Source organism: Phyllostomus hastatus, unplaced genomic scaffold, assembly GCF_019186645.2.
Source record: "Phyllostomus hastatus isolate PE091 unplaced genomic scaffold, TTU_PhHast_1.1 phas_contig_5, whole genome shotgun sequence".
Classification (NCBI taxonomy): domain Eukaryota; kingdom Metazoa; phylum Chordata; class Mammalia; order Chiroptera; family Phyllostomidae; genus Phyllostomus; species Phyllostomus hastatus.
This window is the reverse complement of record NW_025333897.1, coordinates 5,806,419-5,824,848: the sequence shown is the minus strand read 5'-3', so window position 1 is coordinate 5,824,848 and position 18,430 is coordinate 5,806,419. Positions and strand designations below refer to the sequence as shown.

Here is an 18,430-nt window from a genome sequence, read left to right as displayed (position 1 = left end):
ATGTCTTGGTTGCTTCAAGTTTTGGCAACTATGAACAAATCTGCTATGAACATCCGTATGCAGGTTCTTGTACAAATATACATTTTCATCTCCTTTGGATAAATACCAAGGAGTGTTGAATTGTATGATAAGAGGATGTTTAGTTTTGAAAGAAACTGACAAACTGTCTTCCAAAATGGCTGTGCTATTTTTCATTCCCATTGGCAATAAATGGGAGTTCTTGTGGCTTCATGTCTTTTTCAGCATTTGCTTTTGTTAGTGTTCCTGATTTTGGCTGTTCTGGTAGGAGTGTAATGGTATTTCTTTATTGTTTTAATTTGCATTTCCTTGATGACATATGATGTGGAGCATCTTATCATGTGCATATTTGGCATCTGTATACATTTATTGGTGAGATGTCTCATATTGTAATTTTTTTACTTCTTAGGCTGACTTTTTAAAAACTGTAATTGCTAATAAGTCCAATTTTAGCACTTGGCCTTGCTACAGCCTCTTCTGTCTGCTAGAGAAAGAAAGGAGAATAAAGAAAGGAATAAATAAAAGTAATATTTCCTTTTTTTTCTGATGCTGTAGAAGTGCAGATAAGGCTGTCACTAATCTATATGTTTTAGTGCCGATTTTAAAAAGGCTTCATAGCCCAATACCAGGGTACAACTTGGTGAATGGGGCATGGAGTAGATCTCTCCTTGCCCCTCAGCTAGCCAATTTGCAAAGTGCTCAACCTGTACAACTCCACATGCTAATCCTGAATATAGACACTTTCTGCATCATGAAATTGTCCTTGCAAATGTTGCTTCTCTTGGAGGAGTCCTATAAGTCAGGACTTTATGTATTAGTCAGGATAAGATAAACTCCACTACTGTAACAAACCACAGAATAAACACAATGATTTATTTCCTTCTCACATCATAATCAGAAGCAGCTCAGGGCCTTCTTCCAAGCAGTAACTCAGAGGTGTAGGCTGTCATCTGAAGTGTGGTTTCCAAGGTCATCATAGAACAGACAGAGAGAACATAGAACCAGGTATGGAGGTTAGGACCAAGCTTAGAAGTGTCATTTGTTTTGTCCACATCCCATTGGCCAGGACATCATCACATAGCCCCCACTTAACTGCAGAGGAAGTTTGGATATGTGGCCTTCTATGTGCCTAGGAAGAGAAGATGAATTGTTGGAAACCTGGCCAACTACTGCCACAATCCAGGCTCCAGAGATTGTGGCCACATCCTCTGATGCAAATTTAAACTTTAAAAAATCTGTAATTTCCTGGCTGGCGTAGCTCAGTGGATTGAGTGCGGGTTGCGAACCAAAGCATTGCAGGTTTGATTCCCAGTCAGGGCACATGCCTGGGTTGCAGACCACGGCCCCCAGCAACCACACATTGATGTTTCTCTCTCTCTCTCTCTCTCTCTCTCTCTCTCTCTCTCTCTCTCTCTCTCTCTCCCTCCCTCCCTTCACTCTCTAAAAATAAATTTTTAAAAATCTTTAAAAAATAAATAAATAAACAAAAATCTGTATTTCTACCTGGTTGGTGTGGCTCAGTGGATTGAGTGCCAGCCTGCAAACCAAAGGGTCGCTAGTTCGATTCCCAGTCAGGGCACATGCCTGGGTGGTGGGCCAGGTCCCCAGTAGGGGGTGTGCAAGAGGCAATCACACATTGATGTTTCTCTCCCTCTCTCCCTCCCTTCCCCTCTTTCTAAAAAAATATATAAAATCTTTTTAAAAATCTGTAATTCTTATTCCTTCTACTAATTTGTCAGACTCAGAGTAAGATTTAAATTGACACCTCTGAATCCCTAAAACTTACATATACTCATCATTTCTTTGTTCATACATAAGAGGATCATTGACACTTCTTTTTTAAAATTATATTTATTGATTATGCTATTATAGTTGTTCTCACTTTTCCTCCTTTACCCCCTCCACCCAGCACCCTCTACTCCCTCAGGAAATTTCCATGTCCATAGGTTTTATATATATATATTCTTCAACTACTCCATTTCCTATACTGTACTTTACATCCCCATGGGTATTCTGTAACTACCTATTAATACTTCTTAATCCCTTTACCACTCACCCATTCCCCTACACACACCTCCCATCTGGCAACTCTCAAAATTGTCTCTGTATCCATGATTCTGTCTGTTTTTCTTGCTTGCTTGCTTGCTTAGCTTGTTTTTTAAATTCAATTGTTGATAGGTTTGTATTTTTTTGCCATTTTATTGTTCATAATTTAGATATCCTTTTTCTTAAATAAGTCCCTTTAACATTTCGTGTAATAATGGCTTGGTGATGAAGAACTCCTTTAGTTTTTTCTTGTCTGGGAAGCTCTTCATCTGCCCTTTGACTCTAAATGATAGCTTTGCTGGGTAGAGCAATCTTGGCTGTAGGTCCCTGCTTTTCACGACTTAGAATATTTCCTGCCAATCCCTTCTATCCTACAAAGTTTCTTCAGAGAAATCAGCTGACAGTCTTATGGGAACTCCCTGGTAAGTAACCAACTTCTTTTCTCTTGCTGCTTTTAAGATCCTCTCTTTATGTTTAACTTTTGGCAGTTTAATCATGATGTGTCATGGAGTGGATATGTTTGCATCCCTCTTGTTTGGGACTATCGACATGTTTGCATCCCTCTTGTTTGGGACTATCGACTATCTGTGTTTCCTGGACTTGCATGTCTATTTCCTTCACCAAAGTGGGGAAGTTTTCTTTCATTATTTTTTCAATTAAATTTCCAGTTTCTTGCTCTTGCTCTTCTCCTGCTGGCACCCCTATGATGTGAATGTTGGAATACCTGAAGTTGTCCCAGAGGCTGCTTATACTATCCTCATTTTTTTAATTCTTTTTTCTTTTTCTTGTTCTGATTGGTTGTTTTTTGCTTCCTTATGTTCCATATCATTGATTTGATTCTCAGCTTCATGCACCCTACTGTTGTTTCCCTGTAAATTGTTCTTTATTTCAGTTAGTATTCTTCGTTTCTGACTGGGTCTTTTTTATGTTGTTGAGGTCCTCACTGCGTTCCTTGAGCATCCTTATAACCAGTGTTTTGAACTCTGCATCTGATAGATTGCTTATCTCCATTTCATTTAGCTCGTGTGTGTGTGTGTGTGTGTGTGTGTGTGTGTGTGTGTGTAGTTTTGATCTGTTCTTTCATTTGGGCCATGTTTTTTTTCTCTCCTCATTTTGGCAGCCTCCCTGTGTTTGTTTCTATATATTAGGTAAAGCTGCTTTGACTCTATGTCTTGGTAATGTGGCCTAATGTAGTAGGTTTCAGGGTCCAGTGGTACAGTTTCCCTATTATCCAAGCTGGATACTTGAGGTGTGCCCTTTGCATAGGCTGAGTACACCCTCCTCTTGTAGTTGAGCCTTGGTTTCTGTTGACAGATCAATGAGAGGGATTTACCCAGGGTAGGCAGCTGCAAGGATTGGCTGTGACCACTGACCACGCAGCTCCACCCTCCATGGAGGATCAGCTGTGCAAGAGCAATGTAGTGGTGCTCCAACATGGTCTCTAGCTGTCCACTGGGTGCACTCACCCTGGGGTTTCCCAGGTGGTACAGGCCAAAGTCAGCCCCCACCTGTGTTTTGCCCAGAGCCACCCTGCCTGAGCTATAGAGCAATCTGAGATGGCTGCTACTTGTGCTGGGCTTGGAGATTCCCAGGCAAACCCAAGCTGTGAATTAAACTGGATGCTGCTAGTTGGAGCCTGGAGCTCAGTGAGGCCAGCCTGTGCTTGTTTGATAGGAGTTAGGAAGTCATGCAGCATAAGCCAAGACCAGTCATTCATATGGAAAAGCAGCTTGGGTGGGCCCATAAGTTGGGTGGGGAAGAGTCTCTGGGGATCCCCAGTGTGGGTCAAACAGTGTTAGCCAGGTTGATGGAGTCTCAGATATGGCACCAGCTTGCTGGTTCTACAGGGTAAGGGTTTAGAAAAGGGACAATGGCCTTTGCTTGCCTCGATGCCAGACACTTCACTTTCTCCCTGTGTACCCCTGGTGCTGATGGGGGACTCAAATGTTGGAAAATTTTTTGTTTCAGGTAATAACTAATAAGCTTGATAATCGATGTATATAAAAAGCTATTGTTTCAGGAACTGAAGGTATGACCCACCTTGACTCCAGGAGACCATGAGCAGTTCCACCTTTGTGCCTCAGGAGGACAGCAAGCAATGAAGATGGTATCTCAGCCATTGTAGTCCAGGGTGAGATACCCACCACCCAGGACACAGATAAAGACCACTGGCCCAGGACACAGATGAAAGAATACTTCAGCTTTTTATCTGATTAAAATTCCCCCCAAATTCCACTTCCCTTATCTATACTTTGCTTCTCCTTATAAAAGGGTCAGTTTAAAATGGAATTTAAGCTCTGATGCAGACACTGGCCTGCAGTGTCCACATCATTATGGATGAAATGAGACATTCACATGGACTACCCAGTCTGGTGGAGGAAAAGGGACAGCATGGCTTTTCTCTCAAGGGGAGCAAAAGCCACGGCCTATGCCATGACAGGCCTTTATTGGGTTTCTCCGCCCATTACATGATGGTCCTCATTTACTATGCACAGGTTCACTTTAGGTGGTTACATTTTACAGAAAACAAAGGAGCCAATGCCACTAATCACATCACAGAAGAGGGATATTTGCAAATGAAAAGGCAAAAGTGCTTGAACCTGTTACATCCATCCTTGGAAGGTTTAGCATGGATTTTTGGAAGTTACTTTGCAGTAAATGTCCTCAATTCAGGGTGAGGGAGTTTTTCAGCAAGAGCAAAACTCAAAGTGGCCTAGGCACATTGCAGGCCTGATTCCCCATGGGAGAACCTATCCATGGGTGTGGGTCCTGTGCATATCCAAGTGGGAGCTGGGCCCACACCATGCAGAACAGTCTCCTACAAAGCTCTCTTCCTTGGTGCTGCCTACAGAGGTGGCAGCCATCTCTACTCAGCACCATGGATGCCCTCAGACCCCTGCTTAAACCTAAGATTGTCAAAAAGAGGACCAAGAAGTTTATTTGGCACCAGTCATACCAATATGTCAAAATTAAGCAGAACTGGTGGAAACCCATACATATTGACAATAGGATGTGCAGAAGATTCAAGGACCAGATCTTGATGGCCAACATTGGTTATGGGAGCAAGAGGAAAACAAAACACATGCTGACCAGTGGTTTTTTAAAGTTCTTAGTCCACAACATCAAGGAGCTTGAAGTTCTGCTGATGTGCAACAAATCCTACTGTGCTGAGATTGCTCAAAATATCTGCTCAAAACATCTTCTCAAAGAACTGCAAAGCCATTGTGGAAAGAGCAGCCCAGCTGGCCATCAGAGTCATCAATCCCAATGCCAGGCTTCACCGTGAAGAAAATGAATAGAGAGATTGTATACACCTTATATTCATGTTAATAAAACCTCAAAATTCTGCAAAAAAAATAAAATGGAATTTAAGATAGTCTGTCAGGGTACAAACCTTCCATCTTCTTAGATGGCTGGCCATCTGAATAAAGCACTCATAAAGATTTAATCCCTGTCTATGCTTATTGGGTCTGACAGATGACAGGCAGCATGAACACTGGCTTTTCTGGTTTCAGTGCCTTTCAAGCTGCTACCCCCATGCTGGAGCTCAGAGGGAGTGAGTCTAAGTAGGCAGGTCCTTGTGTGTGTTAAGAGAAATTTCTTGGAGCTCCAAAAGTTTCTTCCACTGGCTTAATCCCTGCTGGTTTGTACAGCCAGAAGTTGCAGGGACTTATCTTCCTCACACTGGAACCCTGGGCTGACAGGCCTGGTGTGGGCCTGGGACTCCTTGCTCCTGAGATATCCCTCCCAAATTTTATTCACCACACGTGGGTGAGGGATCAGCCCATTTCACATCTGTGCCCCTCCTACCAGACTGGATGGATGTGATTTCTTCAATTCTGTAGTTGTCAGACTTCCATTCAACTCAATTTCTGACAGTTCTGAGCAGTGGTTGTTCTATATTTTAGTTGTAATTTTGATATGGTTGTGCAAAGAGGCAAGCCATGTCTGCCCATGCTGCCATCTTTGGCACCTCTTTTCCAACATTTAGATAAAAATATCTTTGAACTGGCCAGTCTTATTAGAAAAAAAGTTTCAGAGGGTCCACACCCTTCAACAACAGCTTGGCACATACCCTGATGGCTTTCATGTGGAATCCTGGCCATCCTCTCCCTAAATTTTCAAGCAAATCCAAGAAAATTCCACATCCACCTAAAACCCCAGCAATGTTTTTTTGGGTCTCCTCCTCTTAGTTGATTTCTTGTATCATTCAGGCTTCAACTGAAGCATCACTGTTTCATGGAAGTCTTCTCACCACATATACATTTTCAGAGTGGCCATTAGTGCTGCTCACCAAACTGCCTGGTAATCCATCGTATAAAAACAGGGTAAGAGATGCTTCTAGGCCTCCTTATGGTTGGGTGGGCCCATGCCATATGAGATGTGAGCAGTAGTATTCTGAGTCACTTCCAGCTGGAACAGTTAATTGCCAGAGCAAGATACTCTAGAGTTCTCTTTCTTCTGTGCAGAACTCACATTACTTGAGAGGGAAGCTGCTCTGCCAGCCTGGGTCAAGGAGTGATCAGAGCTCCAGCTGACCCGCAATAGACATGGCAGATAAGTAAAAAATAAACTTGTGTTATTATAAGCCATAGATTTGGAGGATGTCTGTAGCCACAGCATTACCCATCTCACACTGACTGACATACTTCTAAAACACTTATGACTTCTGCATTTTTAATGTGTTTCTGTCACTACTGGATTAATTTTTTTAACCCACTGGACTGAGAGCTCCATAACATCAGGGATATTTTTGTTGTTGTTTCTGCCACTGTATCCCCAGTTTCTGAAAGAGCCAGAACATAATAAAGGCTCAATAAATGTATGTCAACTGATTGAATAAAGAAATGAATGAACAATAATTCTTGGAGTTAGGTACACTTTTTCCTGTTTTAAAGGAATGAAATCGAAACTCAGAATGGTTGCATTGGTTGCTCAGAGTCACATGGCAAGTAAATGGCAGAGATTGGATCAGAGCCTAGGTCTAACTGAGCCCAGAACTGACTGTAGCTAGTTTGCAGCTACCTTTCCTAGGCAGGAAGGCTTGGGGTACCAGGTGCACCTTTTCCCAAGAGTCTTCACCTCTCCCACTAGAGAATGTCTCTGCACTGGTGACACTAAGGGCTAAAGGAGTTGGGAATCCACTGGACATTTACTCTGGAATGAATGATCCACAGCTGGCTAGACAAAGCAAGGAGATTCAGAGTAAAAGGGGTGTTTGTCAGATATCTCTTTGTCCTTCATTTTACCTCTTTTAAAACAACTTCCTTAGTTAAGTGCTCATTGTCTGCCAGGCACTGTGCCAAGAACTTTAGGATCATGAGCCTACAGCATCTTTATTACCATCTCAAATGATTCCCGAGGGCCAGAGAGATGAGTTCACTTGCCCATGGATACAAAATTAATGTATCAGTTCTGGCTATAAAATAAAACACACCCCAAATCAGAGATTTAAAATAGTAAGCATTGCCTTGACTTATGTGGCTTAGTGGGTTATCATCCCGCAAACCCAAATGTCACTGCTTTGATGCCCAGTCAGGGTATATGCCTGGGTTGTGGGCCAGGTCCCTGGTTGGGGGTGTGTGAGAAGTAACCGATGTTTCTCTCACACATTCACATTTCTGTCCTCCTCTTTTTCTCTCCTTTACCTCTCTCTAAAAACAAATAAATAAAATCTTTTAATCTCTTTAAAATAGTTCTGGTCTCATCTGGGATCCTACATGCTTCTCTGATCAACAGTGGGCTGGGTTTGGCTCTACTGATCTTGGCTGAGCTCTCTCATGTGTTTAAGTGTTGCCTGTCTGTAGGCTGGACCAGGTACCATCAGCTGGGGCAACCGGGCTCTCCTCCACTTGGTCAACCCAGGCTCACTTAAAAGGTGGTAGCAGGGGTCCACTAAAATTAATGGAAGCTGTAAGGCTTCTTGTGGCCCAGGCTCAGAACTAGCACATGGCTGGAGATAGGGACAGGTAGGCCTTGTCTTGCTATGTGACCTGAAGTTCAAGTCTGGGAAAGCCTGTGGGTATGTTGGATTAAACCAAGATGTATCAGTTATCTAATGCCGCATAAGAAACCACCCCAAACTCAGGGGCTTCATACAACAATTATTTATATTTCTCTTGATCTTGTAAGTTGGGAGTATAGTCTGGGCTCAGGTGAGTAGTTCTTCAAGTTTTGACTGGGCTCATTCGTGATTCTGTAGTCAGCTCTGTTGGCTAGATGGCTCTGCTTCAGGGGGCTGAGCAGCTGGCTGGGAAGCCTCCAGTCTTTCATCCTCCAGCAAGTTAACTCAGACATGTCCACCAGGTCAAGGCAAAGGTCCAAGGGAGCAAGCAGAAGCTGCAAGGCTTCTTGAAGCTTAAGCTTGAAACTAGCACAGCATTACCTTCACAATGTTCTATTGGCCAAAACAAGTTACAAGTTCAGCCCAGGTTCAAGGGGTCGGGACACAGACTCATCTCTTGATGGAAAGAGTGGCAAAATCACATTGTAAGAATTAATACAGAGGGAAGTAAAGGATTCCATCCATTCTGTAATCACTTTACTGAAGACAGTAAGTAACAGAGCTGGGATTCTAGTCCAGGAGGCACAATGCTCCCGCATAGCCCACTCTTCTCAAGCTTTAACACTTCTGTCCCTTTCCTTGGATTTCACACCATCTCGCATATCTTCCTTGTTATTTGGGCCCCCACTAGTCTTCTGTATTAGTCAGAACACATTTGGCTGCAAGTAATAGAAATCTAAGCTGAGTTGTTTAACCTAAGAAGGAATTTATTAGCTTCTGAAATTGAGAAATCTAAGAGTAGGTTCTGCATCAGGCACAGTTAAATCCAGGTGCCCATAGAATATCCTCTGAGTTGTCTTTCTTCATCTTTCTACTCCACTTGTGGGGGGTGTGTGTGTGTGTGTGTGTGTTGTCTTAATCCCCAAGCAGGAGATGAGAGCAGCCCAAGGATTATATCACAGCAGTTTAGCAGCCTCTATGGAAAGGGATCAGCCTGTGGTAACAACAGCAACAACAGAGAGCTCACTGTGTTCCAGGCACCGTTCTAAGCATTTAGCAGGTGTTAACTTATCTAGTTCTCACAATACCCTATGAGATACAAGTAATCATCATCCCCATTATACAAATGAGGGAAGTGAGGCCTATAGAGGTTAAGTTCTATGTCTAAGGTTACATAGGTAATAAGTGATGGGGCTGGGAGTAGAACCCAACCAGGCTGGCTCCAGAGTCCTTGCTCTTAGTCATTTAACTAGTTCAAACAGAAAAAATAGTAATAATAGCAAAATTCTATTCAGAGAAAATACTCTCTGCCTGACATTGTCCACAGCATTAGGATATAATAACATAAATAATAAAATCATATCCATTTAACCTTTCCAACGACCCTATAGGGTAGGCATTGTTATTATCTCCATTTTACAGATGGGAAAATTGAAGCACTGAGAGAGTTCATAAGCCTAAATTTACACATGGGGCTTGAATCCAGACAGTAGAGCCTCTAGAATCTGCATCTGTTGCACCCAGGATCCCACTCCTGAGCCAGGGGTGAGGTCAGCCTCTGAGACCTTCATGAAGTGAAATGGGTGGAGGCCCCAGCACAGCCCAGCACTCTCACAGGCCATGCACCCACCCTCCCTCCTCTCCCCACTCTGCCACTTGGCACAGGCTTCCCAGAGCCCACTTGTGGACCAACTTACCTAACACAGTCTGGGCCCTACAGCCAAGTCCAAGAAAATGGGAAGAGGCTGGGCCTATAACACAAGGCAGGGCTCACCAGGGTCCAGCGTGGCCCGTGTGAGCCTGTGTCAAGGAAGGAGTGGGGTGGTAGGGATGATACCTGGTGCCATAGACAGCTGGGGTTTATTTTGAGACAATGACCTTGACACTTGCTAGACCTCTGCAAAACAGTTCCACCACCCCAACAGGAAGCCTGGCCAATACGCCAAGTCACATTTCATGTATCTATGAAAAACCAAGACATGGCTATTTATAGCCTTTAGGTTTGTCTGCTAAGGGAGAACTGGGTAAATGTAATGGCATCACAAGACCAGAATCCAGGTGATGCCACCTGCTCCCTAACACAGACAACAAGCACCACTGGCCACATGACTCCTCAGGTTCTCATGGCAACCTGTGAATGTGAGGAAACAGGCTCAGAGAGCCACATGTAGCTGGGCTGGGGATATAATGCAGGTGGACTCTTAACCAACCCAGCAAACTGCCTCAGCTGCATGGCCAGGAGCTTTAAGGACAAAATTTTATTTTCAGTTATTTGCAGGAATCTTTGGAAAGCTTTCATCCCCCACACTATTCCTTTCCTCCTCACTCTCATCCTTCCTCTTTGATATAAAAGTGTTTTCCTCTTTCTTGTCTCTGTTCATTTCTTCCCCCTTCCTCTCTTCTTCCTTTGTTTGTCTTCTTTTTTAAAAAATTGAAGCCATAATCATAACACTAACAATAGCTAGCATTAGAGAGGGTCCAGGTAACTCACCCAGCCTCAGCTGACTCTAGCAAATGCCATTTTTATCCTCATCTTACAGACCTAGGTGAGTAATATACCCGCATCAGTTAGAATGACAAGGTGGCTCCTCCAAGCTGTATCTCCCCAGTTCTTTTGGAATTTACATTGTTCCAGCCACTGATGCTCTCCTAGCACTTTCCTGACTGATGTGGTCACTGTGGCTGAAATTCAAGTGGGGCACAAAAATGAGTCAAGAAAGTGTCCACCTTTAGGGGAATCTGATTTTTGACTTAATCTTACTTTGCAGTGATCATTTGTGGTAGAAGGTTCACAGAAAAGTCCCCAATTCTATGGCCTTTCATAGAGTCACAGCTCTGTGCCTTCATTTTCCCCCTCAACCTTATTGTTGGGAGGATCAAATTAACCGATACATGTGTAATGCTTAGAATACTGCCTGGACCAGAGCACATTCTTCCTGACTGCTTGCTGTGGTAGTTGGTGCTGTTGCTGATCAACTGTTGCTTTAAAGAGCTGGGTAGGACATGAGACAAAGCCCTTGTGGGTGTGCCCACATGGACCACTCCTTTTCTCCTGCTATCATGCTGGGCTTTGCCTGCAGGCTGGTTGTTCAGGCTCCAACAGCAGCCTCCAAACCTCAGTCACTAGCTGCTATTCTGTTACCCCTTCTTCTAAGATGTCATCAGTAGGGTGTGGACACTCATATGAATGAGATGTGCACATACCTGGGATTTTAGGAGGGTAGGCTGCCATGTTCTTAAATTCATGACTTCCAACCTCATTTTCTGATGGCCAACATGCTGATGTTGCAACGTGCCTAGTTACTCAACTTACCCCCCTCCACCATTTCCTCCCACCAGAGACAAGCAATAGTCAGGGCTTCTGCTGTTACTCTTCTCACACAATTTCCACATCTCTTAACAAGATATTTGTGACTCTGGTTTTTATTTCACCACTGTTACCCACAAAGCCATTTGTTGTTGACTTCCTGCTACAGAAGGTGAGGATTCAATTCATACCATGCCCGTTCTGAGGTGATAATACCATCCAATGATACCTGGGCCTCAGTTTCCACAACCATAAATGTGAATTATAACAGCACCTACCTCATGAGGTTGTTTTAAGGACTAAATAAATTCATTCCTGTGAAGCCCTTAGAATGGGCCCTTGTCCATAAGTAAAGATGATATGTTGGCTATTATTGTTGTTACTATAATTATCTTCTTCATTTTTGGTTTTTGTATTGGTTATCTTTGTACCTTTCAATCACAGGCAGATCTAAGTTTCTTCTTCTTGTCTTTCCCCTCCCTTGGCCTGAAATGTGAGCATGGTGTCCATGAGACACTGAGGACAGCTCCTTGGATGGCACTGGAGCAGGAGAGGAGGGGCAGCTGGGCTCTCACAGAGAAAGAACCAGGCTTCTGCCTGGTTGGAGCCACCATTATTTTGTATGTGTATCTTTCAAAGCAATGGACCCAATTTCCTAGCTATACATAGGCTTTATTTCTTTCCCAACATTTAATTATGAAAGATTTCACACCTACCAAAAAGTTGAGTGAATTTTACTATAATACCCACATACTTATTATCATCTAAATCCTATAATTGTTAACACTTGTGTGTATTTGCTTTATCATATACCTTTCAGTCCATCCTCTATTCATCAATCCATAAGATTTTTTATGGATTTTTAAATAAGCTTAAGTATTTTAAAGTGAACATCAGTATTCTTAACCCCTAAACATTTCAGCATTTATGTCACTAACTAGACTTCAGTGTTTATAGTTCTTTATTGAGTAAAATTTGCATATGATGCTAGGCACACATCTTAATGTTTGCTGAGTTTTGACTAGTGCATACACTATGGAATACAACTCTTATTAAGATGAAGAAGTTTCTCATCATCCTATAAATTCTCTTTCACCTTTTCCCATGTTATACTCATCCCCACCCCACCCCCCAAAACAATCATGGTTCTGATACTTTTACACATTTACTGTTGAATTATCAGGATTGTTGACATATATATTCTGGGAGTGGCCTTAATTAAATTTTGTGGGTTGGTGGCTGCAGTTGAAAAAAAATTCATTGTTCCCCTCTACAGAATATGGGGATCATAATCAACACTATGATGCCAAGAGTGACTGAGTCTGAGGAGATAAGGGAATCTCAGTGCTGATAGCTGGGACCATGACTGGTGAGGGAAGTGGTCTGAGTACTTAAGGGGTGTTACTGCTTAAGTTTCTGTGCCATCTTGTGTGCATTACCCACCCTGGGTGTATCACATAGAATGTTGTTGGCTGCAAGTAAGGGAAGAACAAAATCCAAACACCTTTAAAAATAAAAGCCTTCATTATTTTATAAAACAATTAGTCTCATCAAAGTAAGAAGTTCTACAGTGGTCAATGCATCAGTTGAATGGGTATCCTCATGGACTAAGAATGTTGGCATGTTGATAGCATATGTCATCCCTCAAGGTGGCAGCAACATAGCTGCAACAGTTCCAGCCATCATTTTTTTCTTTTTAAAGGTTTTGTTTATTTACTTATTTATTCTTAAAGAGAGGGGAAGGGAGGGAGAAAGAGATGGAGAGAAACATCAATGTGTGCTTTCCTCTCACATGGACCCAGGGGACCTGGCCCACAACCCAGGCATGCCCCAACTGGGAATTGAACCAGCCACCCTTTGGTTCACAGGCCAGCACTCAATCCACTGAGTCACACCAGCCAGGGCCCAGCCATCATTTTCTATAGATGTAAAACATTACAACCTTATATTTCCTATCTCTAACTCAAACCCCCCCACACACACATTCTATTTAGCCTTTATGATATTGGTCTTGGTACTAACTAGTAGAATTCCTGCTCTTGGCTTTGAGGATTATAGACTCTTTTAAGTGCTTGTGAAAGAAATTGCAGAAAAATAAATGGAAAAATTACCTTTCTTTGCAACCTCAGAAAGTTACGCATCTCTCAACATCGCAAAACTCCTTTTTCAAATGTTAGATAGGACAAGGGTCTCAAGGTCTGGGCAGTTCTACATGTCATTTCTTGCCAAGTGTTAAAATATAACACACTATTTTGCAGGTGCAGCAATAAACAGGATGAGCCGACAGGAACTCAAAGGGATAACAGGAGCCAACTACAAAGAAAAAACCAACATCTATTTGACCAAATAGTGTATACAAGCAACATCTAACCCTCTCTTCAGGGAAACAGATCTGTGGATGTGAATACCCTGTCTCCTTTACTTGCTGCAAGTAAATAAAACTACCTTGCAACAACCACATCTCGTTTTTTAATAGAGCACCCCAAGTGGCAAACCCCTTGAGTCGGGTAATGCAAATATTCTTTGTAGGCCACAGGGACTTTGGAGATGATTGGTAACTCTTGTGAAAGAAAATTTTAACCTTCCAAATCTGTAATTATGATTTGTTGTCTTACTTAATAATTTATTACTCTAAGATTTATTAATCTGAGATTAATACCTAACTTGGCATATAGATTCTGAAAAGGATAAACATTTGTGAGATTTTTCTTTGTTAAACCAGATGAATGTTATTACCATTCTCTCTTCTTCCATATGGATGGAGGGGAAAACAAAATATAGTCACTGTTGTGATTATGCTTTAAACTAAGCGTTTGAGAGTCAAATTCCATGTCAGTGCATGCTGCCACATTTTCTGTAGGAGGAAGGAAAAGGAAGATTCTTTCCTCTGCATTACTGCTGTAGTAATGGATAACTCCCTTATCCATGGGGGTACCTTCCAAAACCCCCAGTGGCTGCCTGAAGCTGCAGATAGTACCAAACCCTATATATACTATGTTTTTCCTATGCACACACACCTATGATAACATGTACTCAATAAATAAATTAGGCAGACTAAGAGATTAACAACAACTACTAATGTATTAGAACAATTATAACAATGTACTGTCATAAAAGTTAGGTGAATGTGGTCTCTCTATCTAACAGTATCTTACTGTATTGTACTCACCTTCCTTCTTGTCATGTGAGATGATAAAATACCTACATAAGATTAAGCGATGTGAGTGACAGGCATTGCAATTTAGCTACAACTGACATTCTGACTCTACATAACAAGCACTTGACAGCTTCTCTCTGGCATGCCTGAAATGCCAATATCACCCTTTTTGTGCTTTGGGGTCATTATTAAGTAATGTAAGGGTGACATGGGCACTAGCACTGTGAGACTACACAGTCCATCTGATAACCAAGATGGCTACTAAGTGGTAACAGGTGAGGAGTGTATACAGCCTGGATACTATAGACCTGGGGCGTCAAACTCATTTTCACCGGGGGCCACATCAGCCTCACAGTTGCCTACAAAGGGCTAAATGTAATTTCAACTCCTTAACAGTTAAGGAGTAGTTACATTCATACAGTCCTAAAATTATTTCAGTTCTTTGAAGGCAACTGCAAGGCTGATATGGCCCCTGGTGAAAATGAGTTTGATGCCCCTACTCTAGACAAATGGATGAATTAAGTTTCAGGCAGGATAGGGTGGGAAGACAGATTTTTTTTCTTTTTAAATATATTTTATTGATTATGCTATTACAATTGCCCCATTTCCCCCCTTCACTCCCCTCCACCCTGTACACCCTCTCCCACCCATATCCCCCCCTTTAGTCATGTCCATATGTCATACTTATAAGTTCTTTAGCTCCTACATTTCCCATACTATTCTTACCCTCCCCCTATCTATTTTCAACCTACAATCTATGCTACTTATTCTCTGTACCTTTTCTCCCTCTCTCCTCCTCCCACTCCCCTGTTGCTAACCCTCCATATGATCTCCATTTCTGTGGTTCTGTTCCTGTTCTACTTGTTTGCTTAGTTTCTTTTGGTTTTGCTTTAGGTGTAGTTGTTAATAATTGTGAGTTTGCTGTCCTTTTACTATACATGTTTTTTTATCTTCCTTTTCTTAGATAAGTCCCTTTAACATTTCATAAAATACAGGCTTGGTGATGATGAACTCCTTTAACTTGACCTTATCTGAGAAGCACTTTATCTGCCCCTCCATTCTAAATGAAAGCTTTGCTGGATAGAGTAATCTGGGATATAGGTCCTTGTCTTTCATGACTTGGAATACTTCTTTCCAGCCCCTTCTTTCCTGTAAGGTCTCTTTTGAGAAATCAGCTGACAGACAGTCTGGTGGAAACTCCTTTGTAGGTTACTGTCCCCTTATCTCTTGCTGCTTCTAGGATTCTCTCCTTCATTTTTACCTTGGCTAATGTAATTATGATGTGCCTTGGCGTGTTCCCCCTTGGGTCCAACTTCTTTGGGACTCTCTGAGCTTCCTGGACTTCCTGGAAGTCTATTTCCTTTGCCAAAATGAGGAAGTTCTCCTTTATTATTTGTTCAAATATGTTTTCAATCTGTTGCTCTACCTCTTCCCCTTCTGGCACCCCTATAATTCGGATGTTGGAGCGTTTAAAGATGTCCTGGAGGTTCCTAAGCTTCTCCTTGTTTTTTTGAATTCTTATTTCTCCATTCTTTCCTGTTTGGTTGTTTCTTTGTTCCTTCTGGTCCACTCTATTGTTTTGAGTCCCAGTTTTCCTCCCATCACTGTTGGTTCCCTGTGCCTTTTCCTTCATGTCTTTTATGGTAACCTGCATTTTTTCATCTAATTTGTGACCAAAATCAACCAATTCTGTGAGCTTCCTGATCACCAGTGTTTTGAACTGTGCATCTGATAGGTTAGCTATCTCTTAGTCACTCAAAAGGATGAGTTCTGGGGCACTGATTTGTGCTTCTGTTTGAACCATCTCTCTCTCTCTCTCTCTCTCTCTCTCTCTCTTTTTTGGTCTGGTCACTCCTGTTACAGTGAGGGGCAGAGCCTTAGGTGTTCACCAGGGCTGGGACCCCCAGTCGCTAGATTATGACGTTGTTTGTGAGGGGGAGGGGGCGTCGGGAGGGAACAATGGCGGTAGCTCCATTCTCTGTGGAACCTCAGTCCCTTCCCTGGGATCTTTGGTTGCACGTTCTGCCCTGCTCCACAGTCACTGCCTCACTGGGTCTGCTAGCTGCCGCTTGTGTATTCAGGGTCCACCTGCTGCGATTTTGAGCACCCCAGATGCCTTACGCACTCCCGGTTGCCCTATGCGCCCAATTCTCCCTGTTGTCCCCGCCTCCGCACCCAGCTGCTTGTCTCCACCCCTCCTACCAGTCTGGATGAACGGGTCTATTTCAACTTCTTGGCTATCCAACTTCCATTCAGATAAATTTTCTGTCAGTTCTGGGTGTTATTCTGCCTCTAAATTGTTGTTATTCCAATCTTGGTTGTGCGTGGAGGTATGATGCATCCACCTATGCCTCCATCTTGCCGGAAGTCTCTGAAGACAGATTTTATCATGTTACTCAGAATGGTTATTGAAATCTTAAAAATTGTTTATGTCTGGAATTTTCCATTTAGTATTTTTGGGCTATGAGTAACTGAAACCATGAAAACCAAATCAGCTGATAAGGGGGACTACTGTGCTTTTTAAGAGAAAAAACATTTCACCTCAGAAGCCTCCCATTAAACACTCTCCAGAGACTTCTCCTCCTCTCTTCTTGGCCAAGGGCATGTCACAGCCCTTTCTAGAACCAATCATTACAAGGAGACTAGAGAACTATTGATACTGGTAACCTGGCCAGTGCCAGTAGCCTGGCCAGTGCCCAGATGGCCAGTGGGGAGCAGAGGGGAGGGGCCACAAGGGAAGTGCCTTGTTGCCTGGGTAACCAGGCTAGCATGGTATATAAGCAAAGATCCCGCCACCACCAAGAAAGGCATGGCAGGAGTAAGTCATTACACTAAGCTGCACAAGACTAGCAAGGGTGATAGGCTAAGGGAAAAGCCCTTCTACTCCCTTCCAGTCTAGTGAAGACCTGTCAGTCTAGCCTGGGAAAAGACAGAATGGTTGAGGGAGACAGACCATCTGGAAGTGTGCAGAAGAGAAGTTTGAGCACCCAAAGCAGCCCATAGTGGTAGCTTATATAAACCAATGGAAGGGAGAGATGTTCTCTCTTGGACCCACTACAAGGATGTGAGGGCCAGGGCTCATGGGAATAGCTGGCCCTGGAAACCACGTGACCAATGGCAGCTCTGAAAAGGAGGGAGCCTGAGGCCTGACAGTGGTGGGCAGAAAAACTGAGCTTCTTGGAGAATGACTCAGCAGCTACTTGTAATTCCTGAAGGACAGTTTTGAATGGAAGAAGGAACTCTGGGTGCTTCCTGGGACTGGTCCAGCAGAGGGTGGAGAGGTTTTCCTCTGGAGTTTCCAGAGGGGATCCTCAGAAAATGACAGATCTTATCATGTCCATTTTTGCTACTCATCATACAAACTGGACAGATGTACAGATTCTACTTAACATCCTGATAATTAATGGTGGGTGAGAAGTAGCTATTTATAAATAAGGCTAATGAAGAGGCTGAATGCCTCTACCTAGAGAATTCCAGTGGGACCCCCAACCCAGCTGGGGAAATTTCCTTGACAGAGCCCAACTGGAACCCAAATAGTGGGGACCTACCCTTCCTAGAGTATTACAAAATGCGCATGTTGGAAGGGCTTAAGAAAGGGGTGCCTAAGCAAAAGAGCCTGAATATGACACAGGCTGTTCAACAAAAACCAAATGAAGATCCTGCTGAATTTTTTAAGATTTTATTTATTTATTTTTAGACAGAGGGGAAGGGTGGGAGAAAGAGAGGGAAAGAAACATCAATGCGTGGTTGCCTCTCATGTGCCCCCTACTGGGGACCTGGCCCACAACACAGGCATGTGCCCTGACTGGGAATCGAACCAGCGACCCTTTGGTTCACAGGCCAGCCCTCAATTCACTGAGTCACACCAGCCAGGGCTCTTCTGGATTTTAAAAAAGAA

The 18,430-nt window shown here is 43.0% G+C and overlaps 1 pseudogene; it reads left to right on the top strand.

The window, feature by feature from the left end:
• Positions 1 to 4,895: 4,895 nt before the first annotated feature.
• Positions 4,896 to 5,363, top strand: LOC123823888 (annotated as a pseudogene).
• Positions 5,364 to 18,430: the final 13,067 nt, after the last annotated feature.